At 42.9% G+C, this 18,977-nt stretch overlaps 1 protein-coding gene across 1 annotated transcript in view; it reads left to right on the top strand.

The window, feature by feature from the left end:
• Nucleotides 1-18,977, top strand: part of LOC309415080 (netrin receptor DCC-like) — a 593,773-nt gene that overhangs the window by 205,751 nt on the left and 369,045 nt on the right.

Below are 18,977 nucleotides of genomic sequence, written 5' to 3'. Positions count from 1 at the left end.
AAAAACCAGCAGCCAGGAGGTCTGTCTGGAGGCTCCTTGAGGTCTGGAGCCTGCTTGATGTGGACGGGAATATCAGTACACAAGTGGACATGTCAAATTTGAGTATTTTGTTCTTGTTTGGTATACTACTTGTAGTTGCCTATACTACTTGTGCTGGTTGCTTGTGCTTGATTTAAAAAAAAAAATTAAAAACCTGCAGGCTAAATCAATACTTAAATATTTTCACTAGCTGTTATTTTTATTACAGCATTTTGTAGGAGAGCTGAAAACGGTATAATACAACACAAAAAAGACGTGAGTAGGGAGGAAAACCAGAAGATGCATCCAAATTAAATAAGATATGGGTAGCTTTTCAGTTCACCTGATTTCACAAAAGAAAAGGCGTTCAATCAATTTATGCCATCAATCAAGATTTTGCCTAAAAAGTCAGATTTTGAACAGATAAAGGACTAAAACCTATAGTTGAAGGAAGAAATGCAAAGACTGAATAGATTAAATTCTCATCTGATTTGCTGGGATGTGTACTCACAGCTCACACTGGATTCGGTTACTAAGGAGTTAAGTTGAGGCAAAAAAATCAGCTCTACATGATGCTCATTTCAAACTTTGAAATGGATGGAAACTTCACCATAAAATATTCTGGAAAAAAACCCTTATGTACTGAATGTAAAAATGGGAAACTAAACCACATTAGTCACTACAGAATGGCACCCTGGACTCATAGCAAGCTGTCTGTGCCCTCTTTTTGTCTCTGTAACTAGAGACATAGTTTCTGTTTCACGTGGGTGTTTGGAAAGCGACCTGGGAGACAATATGCTTGCATAAAAACGGAGGTCTGATTTTTAAAACAAAGCAATTAAACTGGAGAACATGCAATGAACCTTTGCACAGAAATTGCTGTAATTCTTAAAGATAGGTAAGCTATATAATTATATGAGCTTGATTTATTTTTTTTTTTAAAAACGTTATCTACAATTTTCATGGCATTTTTCTTGAGTGGGGAACTTCCTTTCCCTTGCCAGGATCACTGTTTTAGGGAGCCAGAACCAGCTCGTGATTGAAGCTGTCATCTCAAATGGCCTGTGTCCACGCTGCACACGTGGTAATCAGTGGCTTCAGGAATATGTGAAATTAAAACGTACCACGGCGTTTGGCGTCCACACCATCTCTTGCAGGCACTCTACTCCTAGGTTGGGTAACTTTTCCTTCGGCTGCCTGTGGCAGGGTGGACTTTGTGGGGCTTCCCCCATGCCACGAGCCACCCTGTGGTGGCTTCCCGCAGAGGGGCCGCTCCAGCTGCCGTGTCCCTGAGGCTCTTGCAGCCTCCGTGGAGGCTGTGCACAGCCCTCGGAACTTGGTCTGGCACTGTTTTGCTGTCCCAGTGATGTTGAACCCGGATGTGTGTGTCAGTGCAATGTCTCTTGGCGTACATCCACCTCGTACTACTTGTATCAGGGTATCTTAAGTCTCTGTCTTTCTCAGGAGATCTTCAGCGTGGGTGTGGTGAAGCCAGTCATCTTTGTGGGCTCCCAGATCCATGCTGCGTGGCCAGAGCTTAAAAAAGAAAAGAAGTTGTGTCTGACTGAGAGCAAATGCACCATGAAGACATGGTCCTGTCTCAGCACCAGGCTGTGGTGACTTGCGTGCCACAGCAAAAGCTTGGTGTGGTGGGTTGTGCCGGGCTGGGGCCCCGTGCCCACCAAAGCCGCTCTGTCACTGCCCTCCGGAGCTGGGCAGGGGAGAGAAAATATAACGAAAGGCTGGTGGGTCGACATCAGGACGGGGAGACATCGCTCACCAATTACTGTCATTGGCAAAACAGACTCAACTTGGGGAAATTAATTTAATTTATTACCAATCAAATCAGAGTAGGATAATGAGAAATAAAACCTGAATCTTACAAACCCCTTCCCCCCACCCCTCCCTTCTTCCCGGGCACAACTTCACTCCCGATTCTCTCCCTCCTCCCCCCGAGCGGCGCAGGGGGTCGGGGAATGGGGGTTGTGGTCAGTTCATCACACCTGGTCTCTGCCGCTCCTTCCTCCTCAGGGGGAGGACTCCTCACCCTCTGCCCTGCTCCAGCCTGGGGTCCCTCCCGTGGGAGACAGTCCTCCACGGACTTCTCCAGCGTGAGTCCTTCCCACGGGCTGCAGTTCTTCACGAGCTGCTCCAGCCTGGGTGCCCCCACGGGTGCCGTCCTTCAGGAACAGGCTGCTCCAGCCTGGCCCCTGCGGGGTCCCAGTTCCTACCAGCAAACCTGCTCCAGCCGGGGCTCCTCTCTCTCCCCACGGGGCCACCGGCCCTGCCGGGAGCGGCTCCAGGGCCTGCCCCTGCTACCAGACCCTGGCCGTGCAAACCCAGTGCACTTGGTCAGCTTGAAAATCTGGCCGGGAGACTCTTGCCCCAGCGACATTTGCGCTGCTTCACTGGTAATGATGGTGTGCAATTTAAAATGCAGCAGTTTGTGGAAAGATGCGGTACAAGTAGAATTTTGTTTATTATTACAGTGATAGTGTTTATATTTCTAAAGAAGTCTTAACTGAACTTTGCTTATGGAACTGGGATTTTTTTTTTTAGGGGATACTTCTACTTAATTGCAGAAAAGCTGCTGTTCTTAATAGGTGTTTCTTCCTGACCAATCATTGAATACGTTAAAATGAGGCACGGTATTTGCTGGCTTTGATGTGAGTACCCCTTGGCCAGTGAGGGCAAAATACTAATTGGAAATCATTATAAGTGGTTAAATTGGGGAAGAAAAAAAAAAAATGCAAACACAACCATTTCTTCTTTGTACATTTTTTTAAAACGTGGCTGCATCCATATTTAGCACAGAAATGGCGAGTATTTCCCGTTGCAGAGGAGCCCCGTGCAGGCAGGTTTCTGGAGCGCGCAGGAGACGCGAGGAGGAGCCGGTCAGGAGCCATATGTGCTGTAACTGCTCCATTACACTGGCTGTCAGTCGGAGTATGTTGATGGATACTTATTAATGTAAATGGCTTTCCAATCTTCTCGTCTTTGGTTGTAGAAAAACCAAAGCACCTCTATTCCATCTTTTTTTTTTTCTAATTAATTGGCATAATTGGTAGAAATGGGCCGTGTGGGAGTGAAAACCCCTTTAGTACCTAACTGAAATTACCAAATACTGTTTATCTACACAAGTGCCAGTAATTAAATTTAAAGTGTTGGGTCCTAACCTTTATTCTTTCCCCAGTAAGTGACTTTATTCATGTGGTTTTTATGTTATAGTGTCCTCAAGTTTTTGTTTCATGTTTCCCACTTTTCCTTTTATATAGGAAGCCAGACACCATCAGTGTTTACATGCTTTTATTTACATATAGCAGTCAAGGAATATGGGGAACAGAGTCTCCAAGGGCTTTCAGAAAGCTGTTGTGGAACTTAAGAAACAAAAGGGAAAAAATTACAACATTTGTTAATTAAAGATGGAGCTTTTAAAGTGATAATGTTCTTCAGGAACAGGCTCATGGGGTGTTTGCTATTTGCTCGCTCTTTTTCCCTAATCCTGAAAAAAACCCAGAACAGAGGAATTTGACTGAGCTGTGGTTGTGTGGACTCTGATTTCTTCTCCCACTGCTCGGTGGTGCTTCTTTTAACATCTGTTTCGATGTCAGAAAGGCAAAGGAGAGTACTGATGGACTAGTAATTTAGTGAAGTAAACGGTGATAGTGCTTGAAATCACGTTAGTGCTGTGATTTCAAAAAGGTACAAGACTAAACCTCTTTTGTTCTTCTGCTTTCAATTTGTGGATCAAGTTCAGAACAAATTTATATGATTAATTATGCTGCCCTGGTGAAGGAAGCACTGTGGTGTAAAAGACATCCTGATCTACTAATGGCAGGAAGCTAAATACTCTTGGGTTCACCTAGTTTCTTTTTAATTTGATTTTTTTTTTTTTGCTCTGATAATGTGAAATGTTCCTCTACTTGGATGTTATGAAGGTTATGTTGATTTTTAGATGTCATGTACTAAATCAGCTTGTTCAGCACTTAAGAGTTTTGATAAACCTGCGGTGCGGTGTCACCCCAGTATTCGTGCATCAGATGGATTTCTGCTAACCTGCTGGGGAAAGATGACTGTCTACGGGGAGGATGCCGTGTCCTGCTTCTAAGGGGAGGTTGTTAACGGCAGAGTTGTACCTTTAGACACGCAAAACCAGTGTGCAGAATGGGAGGTTGTTTTAGGTGTGCAGCTCTAGCAAGCAGACTAGCGGGCTCTAATTTCATTAATTACCATGGTTAGTGTGAAGTAGACAACTTAAGAAGTTGCAGCCTTGCACTCTGCTCTTGGCAGCTGCTTCTCAATTCAGCGTTGTCATTTTGGTGATTTTTAGCCTAAAAAGATGTCATTCCCCAGTTGTGCCGGTGCGGTGGTTTGTGGAGGCCGGGCTTGTAAAGCGGAGCGACCGCGGTTCACAGCGAACAAAACTGCCTTTCAAACAGAGGCTGTTTCAGAAAACTTTTGAAACTTTGCAGCCGGAGAAAAGACGCGGGGTGGGCTGAGGCCCTGGGGGTTATTGGTATTCACGGCAGCTGGGGCAACGCTTGCGGCTTTGCCCAGCTGCGGAGGAGCGCAGCCCGCTTTCCGCAGGAGGTGCGGCGAACAAGGTCCGTATTGTGCGCTCGCACCGCGCCGTCTACAATGGGGCACTGTGCGACGGCTGCCATGGTCTCGGGGCACCGCGGCAGCCGCCGCGTGCGCCGGTTTCAGAATTTGCGTTTAAAAGAAGCTGTTACCGATGGCAGAGGTTATGAAACGATGTCTGGGGCTTCCCGCCCCATAACTGCCTTTCGAAGTTTGTAACTGCATTTTTTCACAGCTTCACTGGGAACTGTGACCATCGCTTCCGTCTGTTACATGCCTCTCATGTAGTTCAGGGTTTGGATTTTTTTCTTTTTTTTTCTGAAATTGTGTGAGTTGAACCTTTGCCCAGCTTGAATCGTGTGGAAAGCTGGAAGGCACCAAAGAGAAATCTTAAATAAAACCTGTCTTGTCCCGGCTGGTTGCGGGAGTTTGCTGTAGGATGTGCCCATGTGGTTTTCTGTAGCTCGGCCAGGATTTGTCTGAACAAGCGAACAGGGTGCAGAAACCAATTGCACAGCCTTAGTGGCAAGAGAGATGTGCAGATATTCTTGTATAAAGTAAGAGAAGCATTTTGGGGATGGGTTGGGTGACAGGAGGCAGAGACTGGCTGCTGCCCATAAAGCAGTTGGCACACTTGGTTGCTATGTGCTTAAAGGCCTCTTACAGCTTACAAAACCATAGTATAGTTTATAATGTCATTGAAGTAAGTAAAGAGCCTTTCTAATCTGTAGTAGAGTTGGAGGAAACTCTCCTGTAGGGGGTCAGTTGACACTTTTTGCACAAATGAACTTTTTGATGTAAAGGAAGAGGTAGTCGGAGGCAGGAGTGGAGGCCTGCGAAAAAAATACTTTAAACAGTTTGACATTCTTTTGGACTGTGCTGCTTCGTTTGGACCAGCTTAGCAATTCACCATTCTAGCTGGAGGACACGTGCCTTCTGTCCTGACGCAGGCTTCACCTCCACGGTCTGTGCATTCAGGCTGGCGCCTGGGACAAAGCACGTTTGGGCGAGCAAGGTTTGTAGGAACAAGGGCTGCAAGGTTTTGTGCCTGTATGTGGTGGCTTTGTGTGGTGTTCTTTGGTTTACAAGTGTTGATTGGCGGGGTTTTTTAATCTATTTTAATCCTGTTTTTTTTTATTTAAAAAAACAACTATACAAATTAAAAAACCTCACCAAAATTCCCTAACCACAGCCTTGACTTTTTGTAACCACAGCCTTGATTTTTTTATTTTTCCAGAACCTTAAATAAATAAAGAGGTTGGACTTATGACTACAATATAAGTCTGAGTCCATAGCTTAGGAATGTAAATACTTTTGGTATATAATCTCTTTTTTTCTTCCAGAAATACTTGTAGTCAAAAGGCATTTAGTTGCAGGGGTGGCCAAGAACAGGCACAGCCTTGGCAAAAGGCCCTAAAGCCACTGCCCCATCTGCATAGTATTATCCACATGAGTAGGTTTTCGTCATCAAAATCAACAGGACCGTATGGCAATATTCAGATCTGAAATTATTTCAAATGGATTCCCATGTAGTTACATCTCTGTATTTGCAATCTTAGTGATTTCAATTTGGAAACTCGTTCAAGTGAATAATATAATGTTGGACTGCTCCTTCTGCTTTCCCTTGGAGCTGACAAACTTAGAAAAATAACTTTATTATGAGGAAACTTCTCGGGTTGGGAATAGGACATCAGGATGTTTTTGATTTATTTGCTCCAAGTATAAAATTGAGTGGAAGCTACTATTATTGCACAATATTTTATAGGAGTGATTGAATTTTGTGCTGTGACTTCATGTCCAAGAGTCTTGAAGAGTGATACGGATTTACCTAAGTTGTTACAGAAATAGGTTAGTGAAACAACACAACAGACATCCATGGTTAACCCAAAATTGCACAGCAAACCTGGTGTATGCCCTCTGGGCATTTTGTTACTCAGTGCGCACCAATTCTTGGGCCAGCTTGCCTGAGGATAACAGGATGCTCTGCCTTGGTCAGAGAGACTCTGCGGTGATTTGGCAGAGGTGTTCCCTTCAACAGACCTGGAATTGGGCAACAGTAGGAACAGGGCATAAATCAATGCAATTCATCCTGAAGTGTTTGGGCTCCAATCAAACATCTTTGTGCAAGTAGTGAGGGAAGCTGGGTGCAAGAAGTCGTCCTTGCATGGCCAAGCATTGATCCGAGGCTTGAAGGGTAGGAGAGGGGCAGAAGTGGTCCTTGTGTACTTGTTCCTATACCTAGTGCTGTGGCAGATGCTGGGGTGAATACTCGGCAGTGTCTTGACTTTGCTTTTTGACTATATTTGGGCTTCTTCAGTGCTTACTTGGTGCTCTGGTGGTAGGGGGACCTGAGGGAGGACAGTCCGATTCCTTTGTTGGCTGGTTAGGTAAGGGACAGAAAAATGATTCGGTTCTTGAGAGGTTTGAGAGTGTTCTTCAGCTGTTCTAAAAGCTTGGAGGGAGCATCTTCACCTTTACAAAGAGATGGAAAGAGGAAGAGTCGAGTAAAGCACAACAGAAAAGGTTTTGGTTGGAGAGAGCCTGATACTTTTTGTCTTTCAGAGGACAAGTAGCTCACAGCATCATGAGGAGGAGAAAATATCTTTTGAGTCAAGTTATGGCTGTTCACCAAGGAGAAGAGGGAGTGGTGAACCTTACCTGGGGGGTTTCTTTCGTGCCTTTTGGTACCATTGAAACACAGCATATGTTCAGGGAGTGAACGGGACCAAAACACTTAATAAAAGCTGTATCCTTTCTTACAATTTGATGGGAAACTTTGCAAGTGCATTAAAGTAAATGTTGTAGCTAGCCCAGTACAAGAAAATCCACTGTTTTAGCATGTCTTGAAGTGAGAATGCTGGAGGGCTCATTCAAGGCATTTCAATTCCTGGGCAGAAGTGGTTTCTTTTTCCCCATAGAAGCTTATTTTCCTTGAAACCTCACTATTAACAAGGAGAGGTGGCTGCTTGATCGCAGAATAATCATTTGGGATTCCATATCCCCTTTCTAGTCCCGGGTGAGAATGACTCCTCAGTCTTTGCTGGAAGCCTGCGTTGCACAGCCACCAAAGCTGAGGCAGATGAGTTTGTGGTTTTCTGTGCTCACTGATGACAATTTGTTGAGTTGATTCCTGTTTGTTTTTTTTTTTTCTTTTTCCTTTCTTCTCCTTGTTAGAAAATGCTCAATTAATTGGTATTTGGTAGCTGGCAGAGAATGAGGCTTGGGCTTTGAAGATATTTCTGCCTGAAGGACAGGTGTGATGAGAAATACTGCTTACTGTGTGCAGGTTGCAGAATGCCAATTTCCAACTAAAAACTATACATTCTGCAAGTAAACTCGTATTGACAGCTTTGGATGTTATTTGGGTGATGTCTCCTCTAGGCTGTATGATACTCTTGAGATAGAATGGTATTTAATACTTTCTCAGTGGATCTTTATGAATGACTTCTGAATATGGATCTGCCAGAAAAGCTGGTCCTCTTATTTTGTGGCTTTCAGGAAAAGCTCTCCATCACTTCATGTTGCAGACGTCAACATATAGGTCCAGATACTTTGTGGATGTAAATTAATTTAATATCGCTGTCCACGTCAAAACCTGACCTATCATATATCTGGCTTGATCTCTTCTAATACATGCTGAAATCAAGTTTTGGTTATCATGCTTATTCAGTGAAACGAAAATCATGCCTCTGATATCGGTGCAAAACTGAAAAGTAAGGCATATAGGGTTACGCTTAAACTATAAGGTGCTCAGCTGGAGCCAAATCCATTGTCCTGGGGCTTGTGATACGTGACACACTCCCAAAGGAGAGGTTAATTTTCTAGGCAGTGACACTTATTTTTAAAAAATTTTTCAAGGCCTGGATTATTCTTAGGGTTGGGAGGGGATGTGTGTTGGCTTTTATGTCTCTCTTTGGATTTTTAGAATAGTTTAGGTTGGAAGGGAACCTCAGGATGTCATCTAGTCTATCCCCGCAATTTTTCTGTTACTGTAGCCGAGAGTCATGGAGTTAAAAAAAGTAAAACAAGGAAACAGTTATTTACTGTAGAATGAAATGGAGTAGGCTTTTTTTCTGCTGGGAAGGCTGATGTATTAAGGGAGTGTGATGGGAACAGTTTGATATTCATTGGTTATCCCTCACAACAGCAGTCTCAATTGCTGTTGGATGTTTTATGACTCAGATTATGCTCAGATTAGACTTTTTTTATCTTAATTCTTTTGGGCTTTTCAAAAGCTGAAATGATGCATTCAGGGCACACAGTCCATCGGCTTCACTATGTGCTTTCATTGTGCAAAGAGGGAAGGGCTCTGTCTGCAGTGAAGTCCCCATTTGTTTCTTTAACGTTCACATACATTATTGTAGCACTGCAGTTTGTTTCCGTAATGAACACCATTCTGGTGTTCCCAGAAGTCTTTCACTAAATAGAAGTAGGAGAATTTTAATTTCAAGGATTGAACGAGAAATTCTCTTTCTCTGTTTTGTAGATGGGAGTAGAGAGAACGTTATACTAAAGATACTGTATGCACAGTGATGGGAGGAGGGCACAACCGAACTCCTATTGCCTTACCTTGGGTGCTGGTTTGCTTTATGCATGTGTCAGTCTTGGGTGTGCATAAGGAGTTGCAGGCACACTGGTGAGGTCTTCTTGGTGGTGGGGCCCTGGGTGGTCCCTGCGTACCATGGGACCTGCCCTGGCGGGGACACCCTACAACACAAGGCACAGTGATCGCATCCGATACGTTGAAGGTGCTTCAGAAGGCTGCAGATGAGATGATAACTAAGACCAGAAGCAGTCTTCATAAATGCTTTGGAGTTTGCTGGAGGGTACACACGCGTTATTTTTGGCAGCTGTATCACCCAATATGTTGAAGGAGATAACCCACCCCCAGGTTGGGTGTGCCAGATCAGTCCCACTCATCCTTCAGTGCAAACACAGCTCTAGTTTCTAACAAAACCAGGAGAAAACAATTTGTCTGTGTATCATTAACATAATTGGTATTTATTACTTTCTTTGTAATTTTCTGAGTGTCTTCTGGTTTTGGATGCTGCGTTTAAATCACACCCGCAACAGGCACTGTTGATGTGTTTGTGTCTATTATGTTGTCCTGATAAGCTTGGCCAGTGGTTTTCACCTTCCTGATGCGAGTTATTGAGATTGATTGAAGCTCTATGCTTGTCCTATCCAAAATGCTATGTAATTAATGTTTCATTATGCTAATGCATGCAAATTCAGTAGTATGCATTTGATGGGGAGGGGAGAGAACAAAAAGGATTAAAGAGTTCACTCTAAAGTACAAATTAATTTATTGCATTACTAAATGGCCTGCAAGGAAGGAGGAATGCATTTAAGAAACGGAACAAATATGAAAACAAAAAACCCCCTGTCTAAATGTTTTGTCTTCCCAAGAAATGGCTTTATTCTGAGCACTGCCATGTGTGTTTGAGTAGCACTATTTGTGCTATAGGCTGTTCTGAGCTACAATGCTCTTAAATTCAGCACAGAGTTCTCATTCATAGAGTCTTTTTGTTGTAGGGTTTGGGTTTTTTTTCATCCCCCTTACTCTTGCTTCTTTCTCCACTCTTTTTTTTCCCCCTAAATGCATCACCATTTTGAATCAAACTGTGGAAAAACTGGCTTTGGTTTTGCTCCTTCTTCCTGTCTCTCTAGCTTAAAGCTCTTCCAAGGGATTTCCTTTTTCAACAATTGATGTGTTCTTTTGATGTTTTAACTTGGTATTTCTCACTTTTCATTATCTCTTCATCCTCTCCTTTATTCTTTCTCTCACCTGACTGACTTCTTTCTCCTTTACATACATTTCCTTGTCCTTGCCCTCTCCAGCTATTGCCCTCCTTTGCCCTTTCGTCTAAGCACAGATGCATATTGCGTTGGCTCATGGCTCCCTCTTGCAGTCTGACTTTTTCCACAATGGTGGTTAAAAACCTGCATCTGGCCAGACCTGTGGACCTTTTGTTTATTTTCCACAAAAGTCTCCCCTTTTAGCCCTTTCCTGGTTGGCTTGAGTTCAGTGCTGGATTGATTTTTTTGGTGTGGTTTTTTTTTTTTTTTTCTCCCTGCTTCTTGACTGTTCCTTCCCCACTGCCCTGGGGGACTTTCTCTTCCTTCTCATGGTTGGTGTTCCTCACTGCTCTGCCCTTCTTCCCTTTCCCGTACGTTTTTTTTTTTTTTTAATCTAGGTGATTTAATCTCATAATAACATAATCTAATAATATTGGTGATTTTATTTTGTTTCATTTTCTGCTCCTACAGCTATGTACCCAAAATTCAATTGTCTTTGCTTTGTTTCGTTTAGTCCCATATCTGTAGCCAGGCACTTCTGGATATCCCTTCTGCATTGTATGCTGCTGGTCTGGACTGTGAAATGCATCTGTGTGATGCAGCAGACTGAAACACTGTCAGAAGAAGGCTGGAGCTGTGAAGGTTCAGTGTAGGAGTACCTCTTCCATAACTTACTAAATGAGAAGGTTGCACTGTAGGTCTCCGAGACGTGACAGAGGGTGTTGGTAGGCAGCTTTTGACATGCTGTAGCTGTCAGGATGGAGTTGACTCTTCAGCCTTGTTCTACAGGGCCATGCTCGGCTGACTCCTCAAATGCACTATTTTGGAAAGCAGACTGTTTCTGATAGGCAAACCTGAAAATCTGGTATGTCTTGGATATGTATTTAACAGTTGTGAGAGTAACTTATTTCATTGCCAGAATGACAGAAGGCATCTGCTGGGGAGAATATTGAAACCAGCAACACGCTGGTGTTGTGACATACCCTGGGGGAAGGAATTTAACACAGCCTCTTCTCTGCTGGAGTCTTCTCCTGAGAGCTGTTTGAAAATTTAATGGGATTGTTCAAGATTACAATAACATCCCAGTTGGTAATACCACTTTTTAGACACCTTAAAACACTGCAGTTCTCCAGGAATGTACATGTTGGCTATGCTTTTACATTTATTTAATATTGAAAAGTATATTAAATCTAATATATGGGAAATATGGAAAATACCAGCAATGCTGTGCTTCTGTCTGTAGGTAACAATGCCATATCTTTTTTCTTTGTGGATCTCCCATGTGCAAATTGGTAGGTGCAGGTACTGGTTATCTGGAGGAAAAGGGAGGAAACCCAGCAACTAATATGATTTTTCTTATGTAACTTAAAGCATTTGAAAGAAAAGTATGTAGGAAAAAAATAGCATTGCCAAGTCGGTTAACCATTCAGAAGTCTTCTCTGGGTGCTCAAAATGAAAATCCAATTCACCGCCTCCGGCACTGGAAGAAAACACCAGGCTCCACGTGGGTTTCCCACTGACTGTGAGGTCTGCAGCGGCTCTCCCTGGAGTTCTGGAAGGCTTTGGACCAGAAGAGATGCTGTGTCCTGCTGTGTTGAGCAAATCTCAGTCCTTCTCCAAGACTGCCCATATTTCTTAACGTAGCTAAATAGCGTTGTGCCACGCATCCTTTGTGCTGTGCAGGAAGCAACATGGCTCTAGTTTCATTCCAGGGATAACTGGATCTTTTGAATTTGCTCCCATGAACTTGTAACCTAAATAGATTTGTAAGCTCGAAGAAGCAGTGTATACTGCAGGGCTGGTTGGTTAGGGAGACTAGATTTTTTTCATCAAACTGATGATATGGCTAAAATTAGGCAATGAGAATCACTTGCACTGTTTTGAGGCAAGCCTACCTACACCTTACATCAGAAGTTCTGGGCTCCCAGGACCTGAGCTCTGTCTCTTTCAGGGGATGCTGCAGACTCAGTTTCACTGGGTGCATGGGCGAAGTAAGCAAATTGTGGGTGTGTGTAGGTACTAGTTCAAATAGCTATATGTAGCCTAGCCAATGTGTTGCCTCTTACCCAAATCGGATTAACAGCAGGCAGCTGCCAGAAGACTTGGTCTTTTTTCCTCATTGGTCCTTGTCCTCCAAATAATTGTGCTCTTGCCCTCCTGCCTTGTGTTTTATGGTTCAATTACAGGGAATCTGATCTGACTGCGAAGAGTGGTTTTCTTTTGAGGGTTGGTAGGTCAAGCTGGCTCTTGTGTTTTCCTGCTTGCTGGAGCCAAAGCAAGGGAAGCCCTAGGAGCGTGTGGCTGGGGCTGGAGGATGGGAAGGAGTGCCCCTTTTGCTGCACCGTGGTCAGAGATGAGCTTGGGTCAGCCATAGAGCTATTCTCCGAATTAGTCGGCTATTCCAAATATCTTTGCGGGGAAGAGAGTCAAAATGGGTCCAATCAAAAAATAGTGCTTTTAGAGACCTCAGTAGTCGGAGCGGTGGCAGAAAGGAGCATCTGTAGGTGTGTGTGCTCTCATCTCTCTTATCTCATCAGCATTTGTTTAACATCCACAGCCTGACTAAGTCTGAGCACCGAGTGTGTAAGGTGGTGTGACAAACCCATCTGTTGCATGAGGGTCATTCATTCTTTCTCTGGCAAGCAGAACTACGCATGAAACCCAGCTTGTTTGGTTTGATAAGGGGTTCATTTACTCTTTTTATATGGCTGTGATTTTTAGACTAGAGGCATGGCTTGAGCGTGGGTCAGAAATGATGATGGATCTGCTCAGTGGTCTTGGACTTGGCCCTGACAGAGCCCTTTTCCCAAGTGTTGCTCATCCGTTGTACCCAGCAAAAGGTCTTTAACTGATGTTTTGAGCACTCTGCATAATAAGCAGTGGGGTACTGTGGTGTGGAGGCACTACCCTTAGTGGGTAAAAAAACCACCTCAAAAACCTTATTTTATCAAACTAAAGCTTTAAAGTCAGTCAGCCAGTCGCTATGTGTTCCTAATGATTCATTGAATATGGAGGAGTTATAATGGAATTGCTGTTACAAGCACTTTTAGTACAGTCCAAAATCCTGTGATAGCACCGCTTAAAAAATTCAGCTATTTGGAACATCATGATGAAGTCCTGACAAAAAGTATATGTTCATTTTTATATAAAAATTGAACAATGCTTCCACGTACCATATGCTTGTGTGTTACATTGTACATTTCTTGGAGCAGGAATTTTTATTTCCACATCTGAACTTCAAATGCAGACATGAGGCTAGATTTTCAAAATTTCATAGAGATGAAATGAAATATTCAGCACCCCAGAAGGCACATAATAAGTTATAATAAAAACATTACAACAAGAGTTCTCCTTTTAATATATATGAAGCTTCATATTAGTGTATTTTGTGCAAACAGATATAACTATCAGGTTTTGCTGTATATTCTGCATTACCTAAGCATGTAAATAAATGCTTATTAGCCTGGCCATTAAGCTAATTCATGCAGGCTCTGTAGATGAAGGGGGGGAATCCTCTGAGAAAATGTATACTCTGAGTGTCCATAAATACACTTCATTGTAATAGACTTAGTTCAGCTACAGTGCTCTGCTACCAGATTTCAGTTAGACTGGGGGGTATTTCTGTATTCACAGATTTCAAATGGTCTGTGTGTAAAAGTCTTATTTCTTAATGTTTATTTGAAAAAGAAGAAAGCTCCAGGGGTGGCCCGGTCAAATGCTTTTGCAACTGTGACATCTCTTCCCTCTCTATAATGGAAGCAACTGATGCAGAACATGAAGGAAACCACCCTGGAAGATTACATTTCACAAAGCTGGAACAGAGAGTGGAGGATTCAAAGCAAGGGACTGATTAAGAAGCACATCAGAGATCATCTTTTAAATGTTAATTTTGTCTGTGGCCTGGAGAATGATAACCTTGAAGTTACTCTGATGTTACCTGTCAGGGTAAGAAGCCCATTAGATTTGTTCCTGGATCACAAAGCAGGTTATAACGTAGGGTAATGCCTTGGTTGCTAAAGCAGCAAGGGGCCAAGGATGGGGTCTTTTGGCTTCAAGTTTTCTTCTCCTTTATTTGGCTAAAGGACGTATGGGCTATGGCCAAGGGCACTCTCCTTGACCTCAGAGCTTCAGACCTCCAAGCAGTGCTACAGGCTTGGTTGATGACATGGATGTGCTCAGAAGAGCTGACACCGGTAGCTTTGTGTAGGAGGTATTTAATCTTTACAGCCCTTCCATTCAAGTTTGTAGTTAAGCCATAGATCTCATAAATCTGTGTTTGCAGTTGTTCTGTGCACACTGTAATTGGAGGGAAGAGGAAGAACTAAGGTGTCCTGGACCCATCTGTTTCAGCAGCCTCAGGTTTGGAGGACTCTTAATTGCCTTTAAGTCTGTTTTCTTCAAATACGGGAGTGCTGGACCCTCAATGACAGCTGTGAGCATGCATGCTCAAGGTGAATTTATTTACTTCAACAGATGAAGCAGCTGTAATGGGACTGTCTTCCTTATTCTGACTTTTAAAGCCTCTGAGAGGCAACGAGCCTGGAAGCAAGCCCTAGGGAAGGCAGGGTGCCCCGAGGCAGCTGCAAGGCTGTCCTTGCTGTGGTGCCGGTGACAGAAGACAGCGCTAACCACTGTGGGTGCAGGCTGGTTTTTGCAAACCATACTGGGGAACCTCAAACCAGGGCTCAATGTAAATACAAACAAGTGCATTCTCCACAACTTAGCGACTGTTAATGACCATTGCCCTTTCTTAGCTCTTCAACGTGTTGGAGCTCTGAGGGATTGCAAGGAAGTGCGGATGGAAAACTTAAAGGCATTAGCAAGAATACCAGATAAAGGGAGAGACCTGCTCCTGCTGAGAGCAAAACTGGGAAACAGAAAACACAAGCATGTTTTACAGCGCGTTTTAGAAGAGTTCTTCATCTCTTACTTCTCCTGCCTTTTCTGTTCCCTCCTTGCCTTTCATTTCAGTGGAGCTATTTCAATAAGGATTAAGTTGGAGGTTTAGCATCTCTCTTTTAAAGTAAGTCCCCCACCCTGCTTATGAAAATAGCAAAGTAGCTTACAGCTGCATCTGTTACAGGTGTGAGATGCTTACTGTAAATGCACAATGCAAAGAAGCTGCCCAAGGAGTAGGAGAGATCTTAAAGAACTTTTTCATGGCCTTCACGTTTCCAGCCATTAAGAAGCTGTGCAATAGGCAGCTGGAGAGATGGCTGACTGGGCTTGGCTTTGCAAGCTGAATATTTAGGCTGGAGACTGAAAGGCTGCTCCGGCCTCCTTGGTTGCAACTACTGGGGGTTTCACTCTGGATTTCCACCACGCCAGGGAGGAGGCACTGAGTGTTTTGGATGTAGTGTTCTTGCTTTCGGAGAATACAGAAAGAGAAGGCACACTGCACTGTGTGCCTTGGGAGGAAAGACCTCCATAAGCTGGATCTTTCCTTTGTTTTGATCTTGTTCTCAGAGCAAGGGGATTTTAGGCAGTACAGACCCAAAGAATCTATAGGAGCAGCATGAGTACGGGCTGTTCTGCCGCACCTTCTCACTTGGCTTACCCTGCGGTAGCAGTTGTGAGGGTGGTGTCTGGTTTAGGCTTGAGCATGAACTGAAATCCTGACGTTTTTAACAGGATGGGTAGATACTGTATTGGAGAAAAGTGATCTAGGGCAATGCTTTTGAACTTCTTTAAGCCTCAAATTACATGTACCATTAAAAAAAGTTCCTGGAGAAATTGCACTCGCTTGTGTTTTGGGAATTCTTTTGTTCAGTTTTGTTTTGAGGGGGTGTGTATGTGTACACGTAAGTATACAGTCTTCTTGATGAATATACAATGAGTACAGAAATCTTCACTGAGAAATGTTTCCTCCTGAGAAGCAGCCCCCAATAATAAAAACCTGTAATAAGCCTTTTTTTGAGGCAAACTGTCTTGAAGCAGTCTTCTAGAAATTGGGCTATATCTTATGGCCACTTGTCCTCTATAGCAGCTGAAATTTCCATCAGCCTGGTTAGAGCATGTTCAATGTGCATTTCATAAACTGTGCTAGGAGAGTTTGGTTTCTTAGTGTGAGTAAAGCTTAAAACTTTTCTTAATTTGATATGTGGATTTTAATTTGATATGTGGATCCTTGGTTTCTTCAGGTGACAGTCCTTATTTTTATGCATATAAAAGGAAGGTGTGGAGGTGTGTTGTGGTCTGGTCTGATTAATTCTGGGATTTTTCTCTCCCTTAATTCAATGAAGGCTGAGTTTGTTTCTCCTGGGTCATATCATGGAACTACCTGATTTTTTTTTTCCCAGGTGCTGAAATAGGTTTATATATTAGGTGTAGTGTATTCCTTCTTAAAACCTGGTCTAGAGGAATCAGGTTTAGTGTTTACTGCTTGAGGTAGAAGGTAGGGAGAAAATCTTGTGGAAGTCAAGGGTGCAGTAAGAGGACGCATTAGGAAAGCTCTCCAGGCTGCCCTGACTTCAGGTGTAATGTTGCAGCTGGGCTTTCCAAACTGAGCTAGAAGTTCAAATATGCAAATAGATATAAATGGGATTTTCAAACACTTTTCTACCTTTCTCCTTCAGCACCTATATACTACAAAAACATGGCCATTAGATTCGTACCCTTCCAAGTAATTTCTTCTGAAAATACATGGTCGTTTTCTTCCATTTTCAAGATGTCATCATTACTTCTATCTCCAGGAATAATATTTCCAAGAAGATTTGAATTTTCCTCACATTCGGAAAGCTTTCCAGGTTATTCAAGCTGTTAGGTTCCTTGTAGTAAAGCAATTTAGGTTAAATATGCCTTTTGCAAAGGATGTGAATAGCTGAAATTGCAACTGAACTGCAAGGGTAATTGCATGAAAAGAAAGTTAATCTTTGTTTAACTTCTGTAACTTCTGCATTTTCTGCACTGGAAGTAGTCATAACCCCATTTCTCCTCCAGAAGTGGATTATTTCCTTGTGATAATAGCCACATAAAATCATTAACGTGCTGCCATAAACAGCTGTGTTGAACTGGGTTGTATGTGTTGGGGACATCAATAAAATGTCCAATGAGAAGCTGCGATTTATCAACAGAAAACAGTTGCCTTTGGGAGAAGGGGAAAGAATACAGGTTTTTAAAGTAACTACCATTTCAGCATTGTAAATATACCTCTGTAGTGTTACCCATGTTTTATAGCAAAATTGCCCTGTGCCAATGTGCAGCTTGTGGGCTTAATACTGGCGTGCTGCTTCTAGTAACTGAAATCAGAGCACTGAGGTAAATGAAAAAGAAATCAGGATTTGACTGCTCTTCTTGATGTTATTAGACAATACATTTTATTCTAAGTTCTTATGGTGCTGCTGTTACTGTGCCTGAAATACTCTACAAGTTGAGGTTTGTAGAGTCAACTCTCGCTTTCTAAAAAATATATTTTTTTAATACTTTTTATATTTTATTGCATAATAAAATACAAAAATACTTTAATTTTCTGAAGCCACAACTTTTTTGCTTATATGCTTCCAAGGGAAAATCTAGTTCCTAGCTACTTCAATTAGTGTACAGGAGGAACCAAGTGCTTCACAATGAAATTAGTTTCTATGAAGAAAATGCCAAGTGGCTGTTTATGCATTGTTATACATATATTCATAGAATGCTCTGGTTTGAGGTGGTATAAAATAGAAATAATCTTTTTCTTAGGACATAAGGATTCAAAAAACCTTTTAGGTGTACGTTTTTATTTGCTCTAATGAGGTAAAAGGATTTGATGATGAAGGGGAAAAAAAAAAAGCCATTTCTGGATTCATATGCAGCTGTTTCAAAATGCCGTTCCCCATGCACGGGAGCACAGGACGGTGGTGCTGTCACTGGCACGGCGTTTGGGGGAGGCTGGGGAGCAGCCTGTCTGTCTGGGAACCAGAGGACTATATCTAAACTTGGACAGGTTGGGACAAGCAAGCTAGTGATGCGTCAAATTTTCATTTTTATTGTGGTGTAGAGGAAACTACTCTGATACTTTCTCACTTGAGCGTAGTCACTGAGACTTGAGAAGACTGTGTTGTCTAAAACCAGACCTAGTACATGCTTTGCCCATTAATACATTATTAGAAAATATTTGATGCAGCAGAGAAAAAGGACCACTTTGTGTTGATTTGAGTCGTGCCCTTTGGTGTAACTGCATCCACACGTTCTTAGGAATTTTAATGATTTTTCTACTCTTTAGCAGACCTCATTGTAACTCTGCTCTGAGAGCGTCTCCCTCTGCCTTTACGGTCTGATTTATCTCCTAACTACATGGAGTTGAGTTGTGTCCCGTAACCAAAGTGACACACAAGAGTTTGGCCTCTGTGTTCTTGCAGCAGGTGGCAATCTCAGGTCTTCCGTGCTGTGGGAGGGATGGTGCGCTGCTTGCGGAGTTGGCGCTCTCAATGCCTCCCTTGCCTCTTCTCTATACAAAGGATGTGCTTACATGGTTTTTCTCTTGCTGCCTACTGGAGAGCAGTGGCCAGACTAGTTGGTAGCGAGGAGAATGTTGTTCTGATGAGGTGGAAGAACATATACCAGGTTTGAGACTTTGGTACTTTTTGCGATCCGTGGTCAGA

Source organism: Phaethon aethereus (assembly GCF_964289735.1).
Source record: "Phaethon aethereus genome assembly, chromosome: W".
NCBI classification, from domain to species: domain Eukaryota; kingdom Metazoa; phylum Chordata; class Aves; order Phaethontiformes; family Phaethontidae; genus Phaethon; species Phaethon aethereus.
Note: the sequence above shows the minus strand (reverse complement) of the source record. Positions and strands in the feature narration are given on the sequence as shown.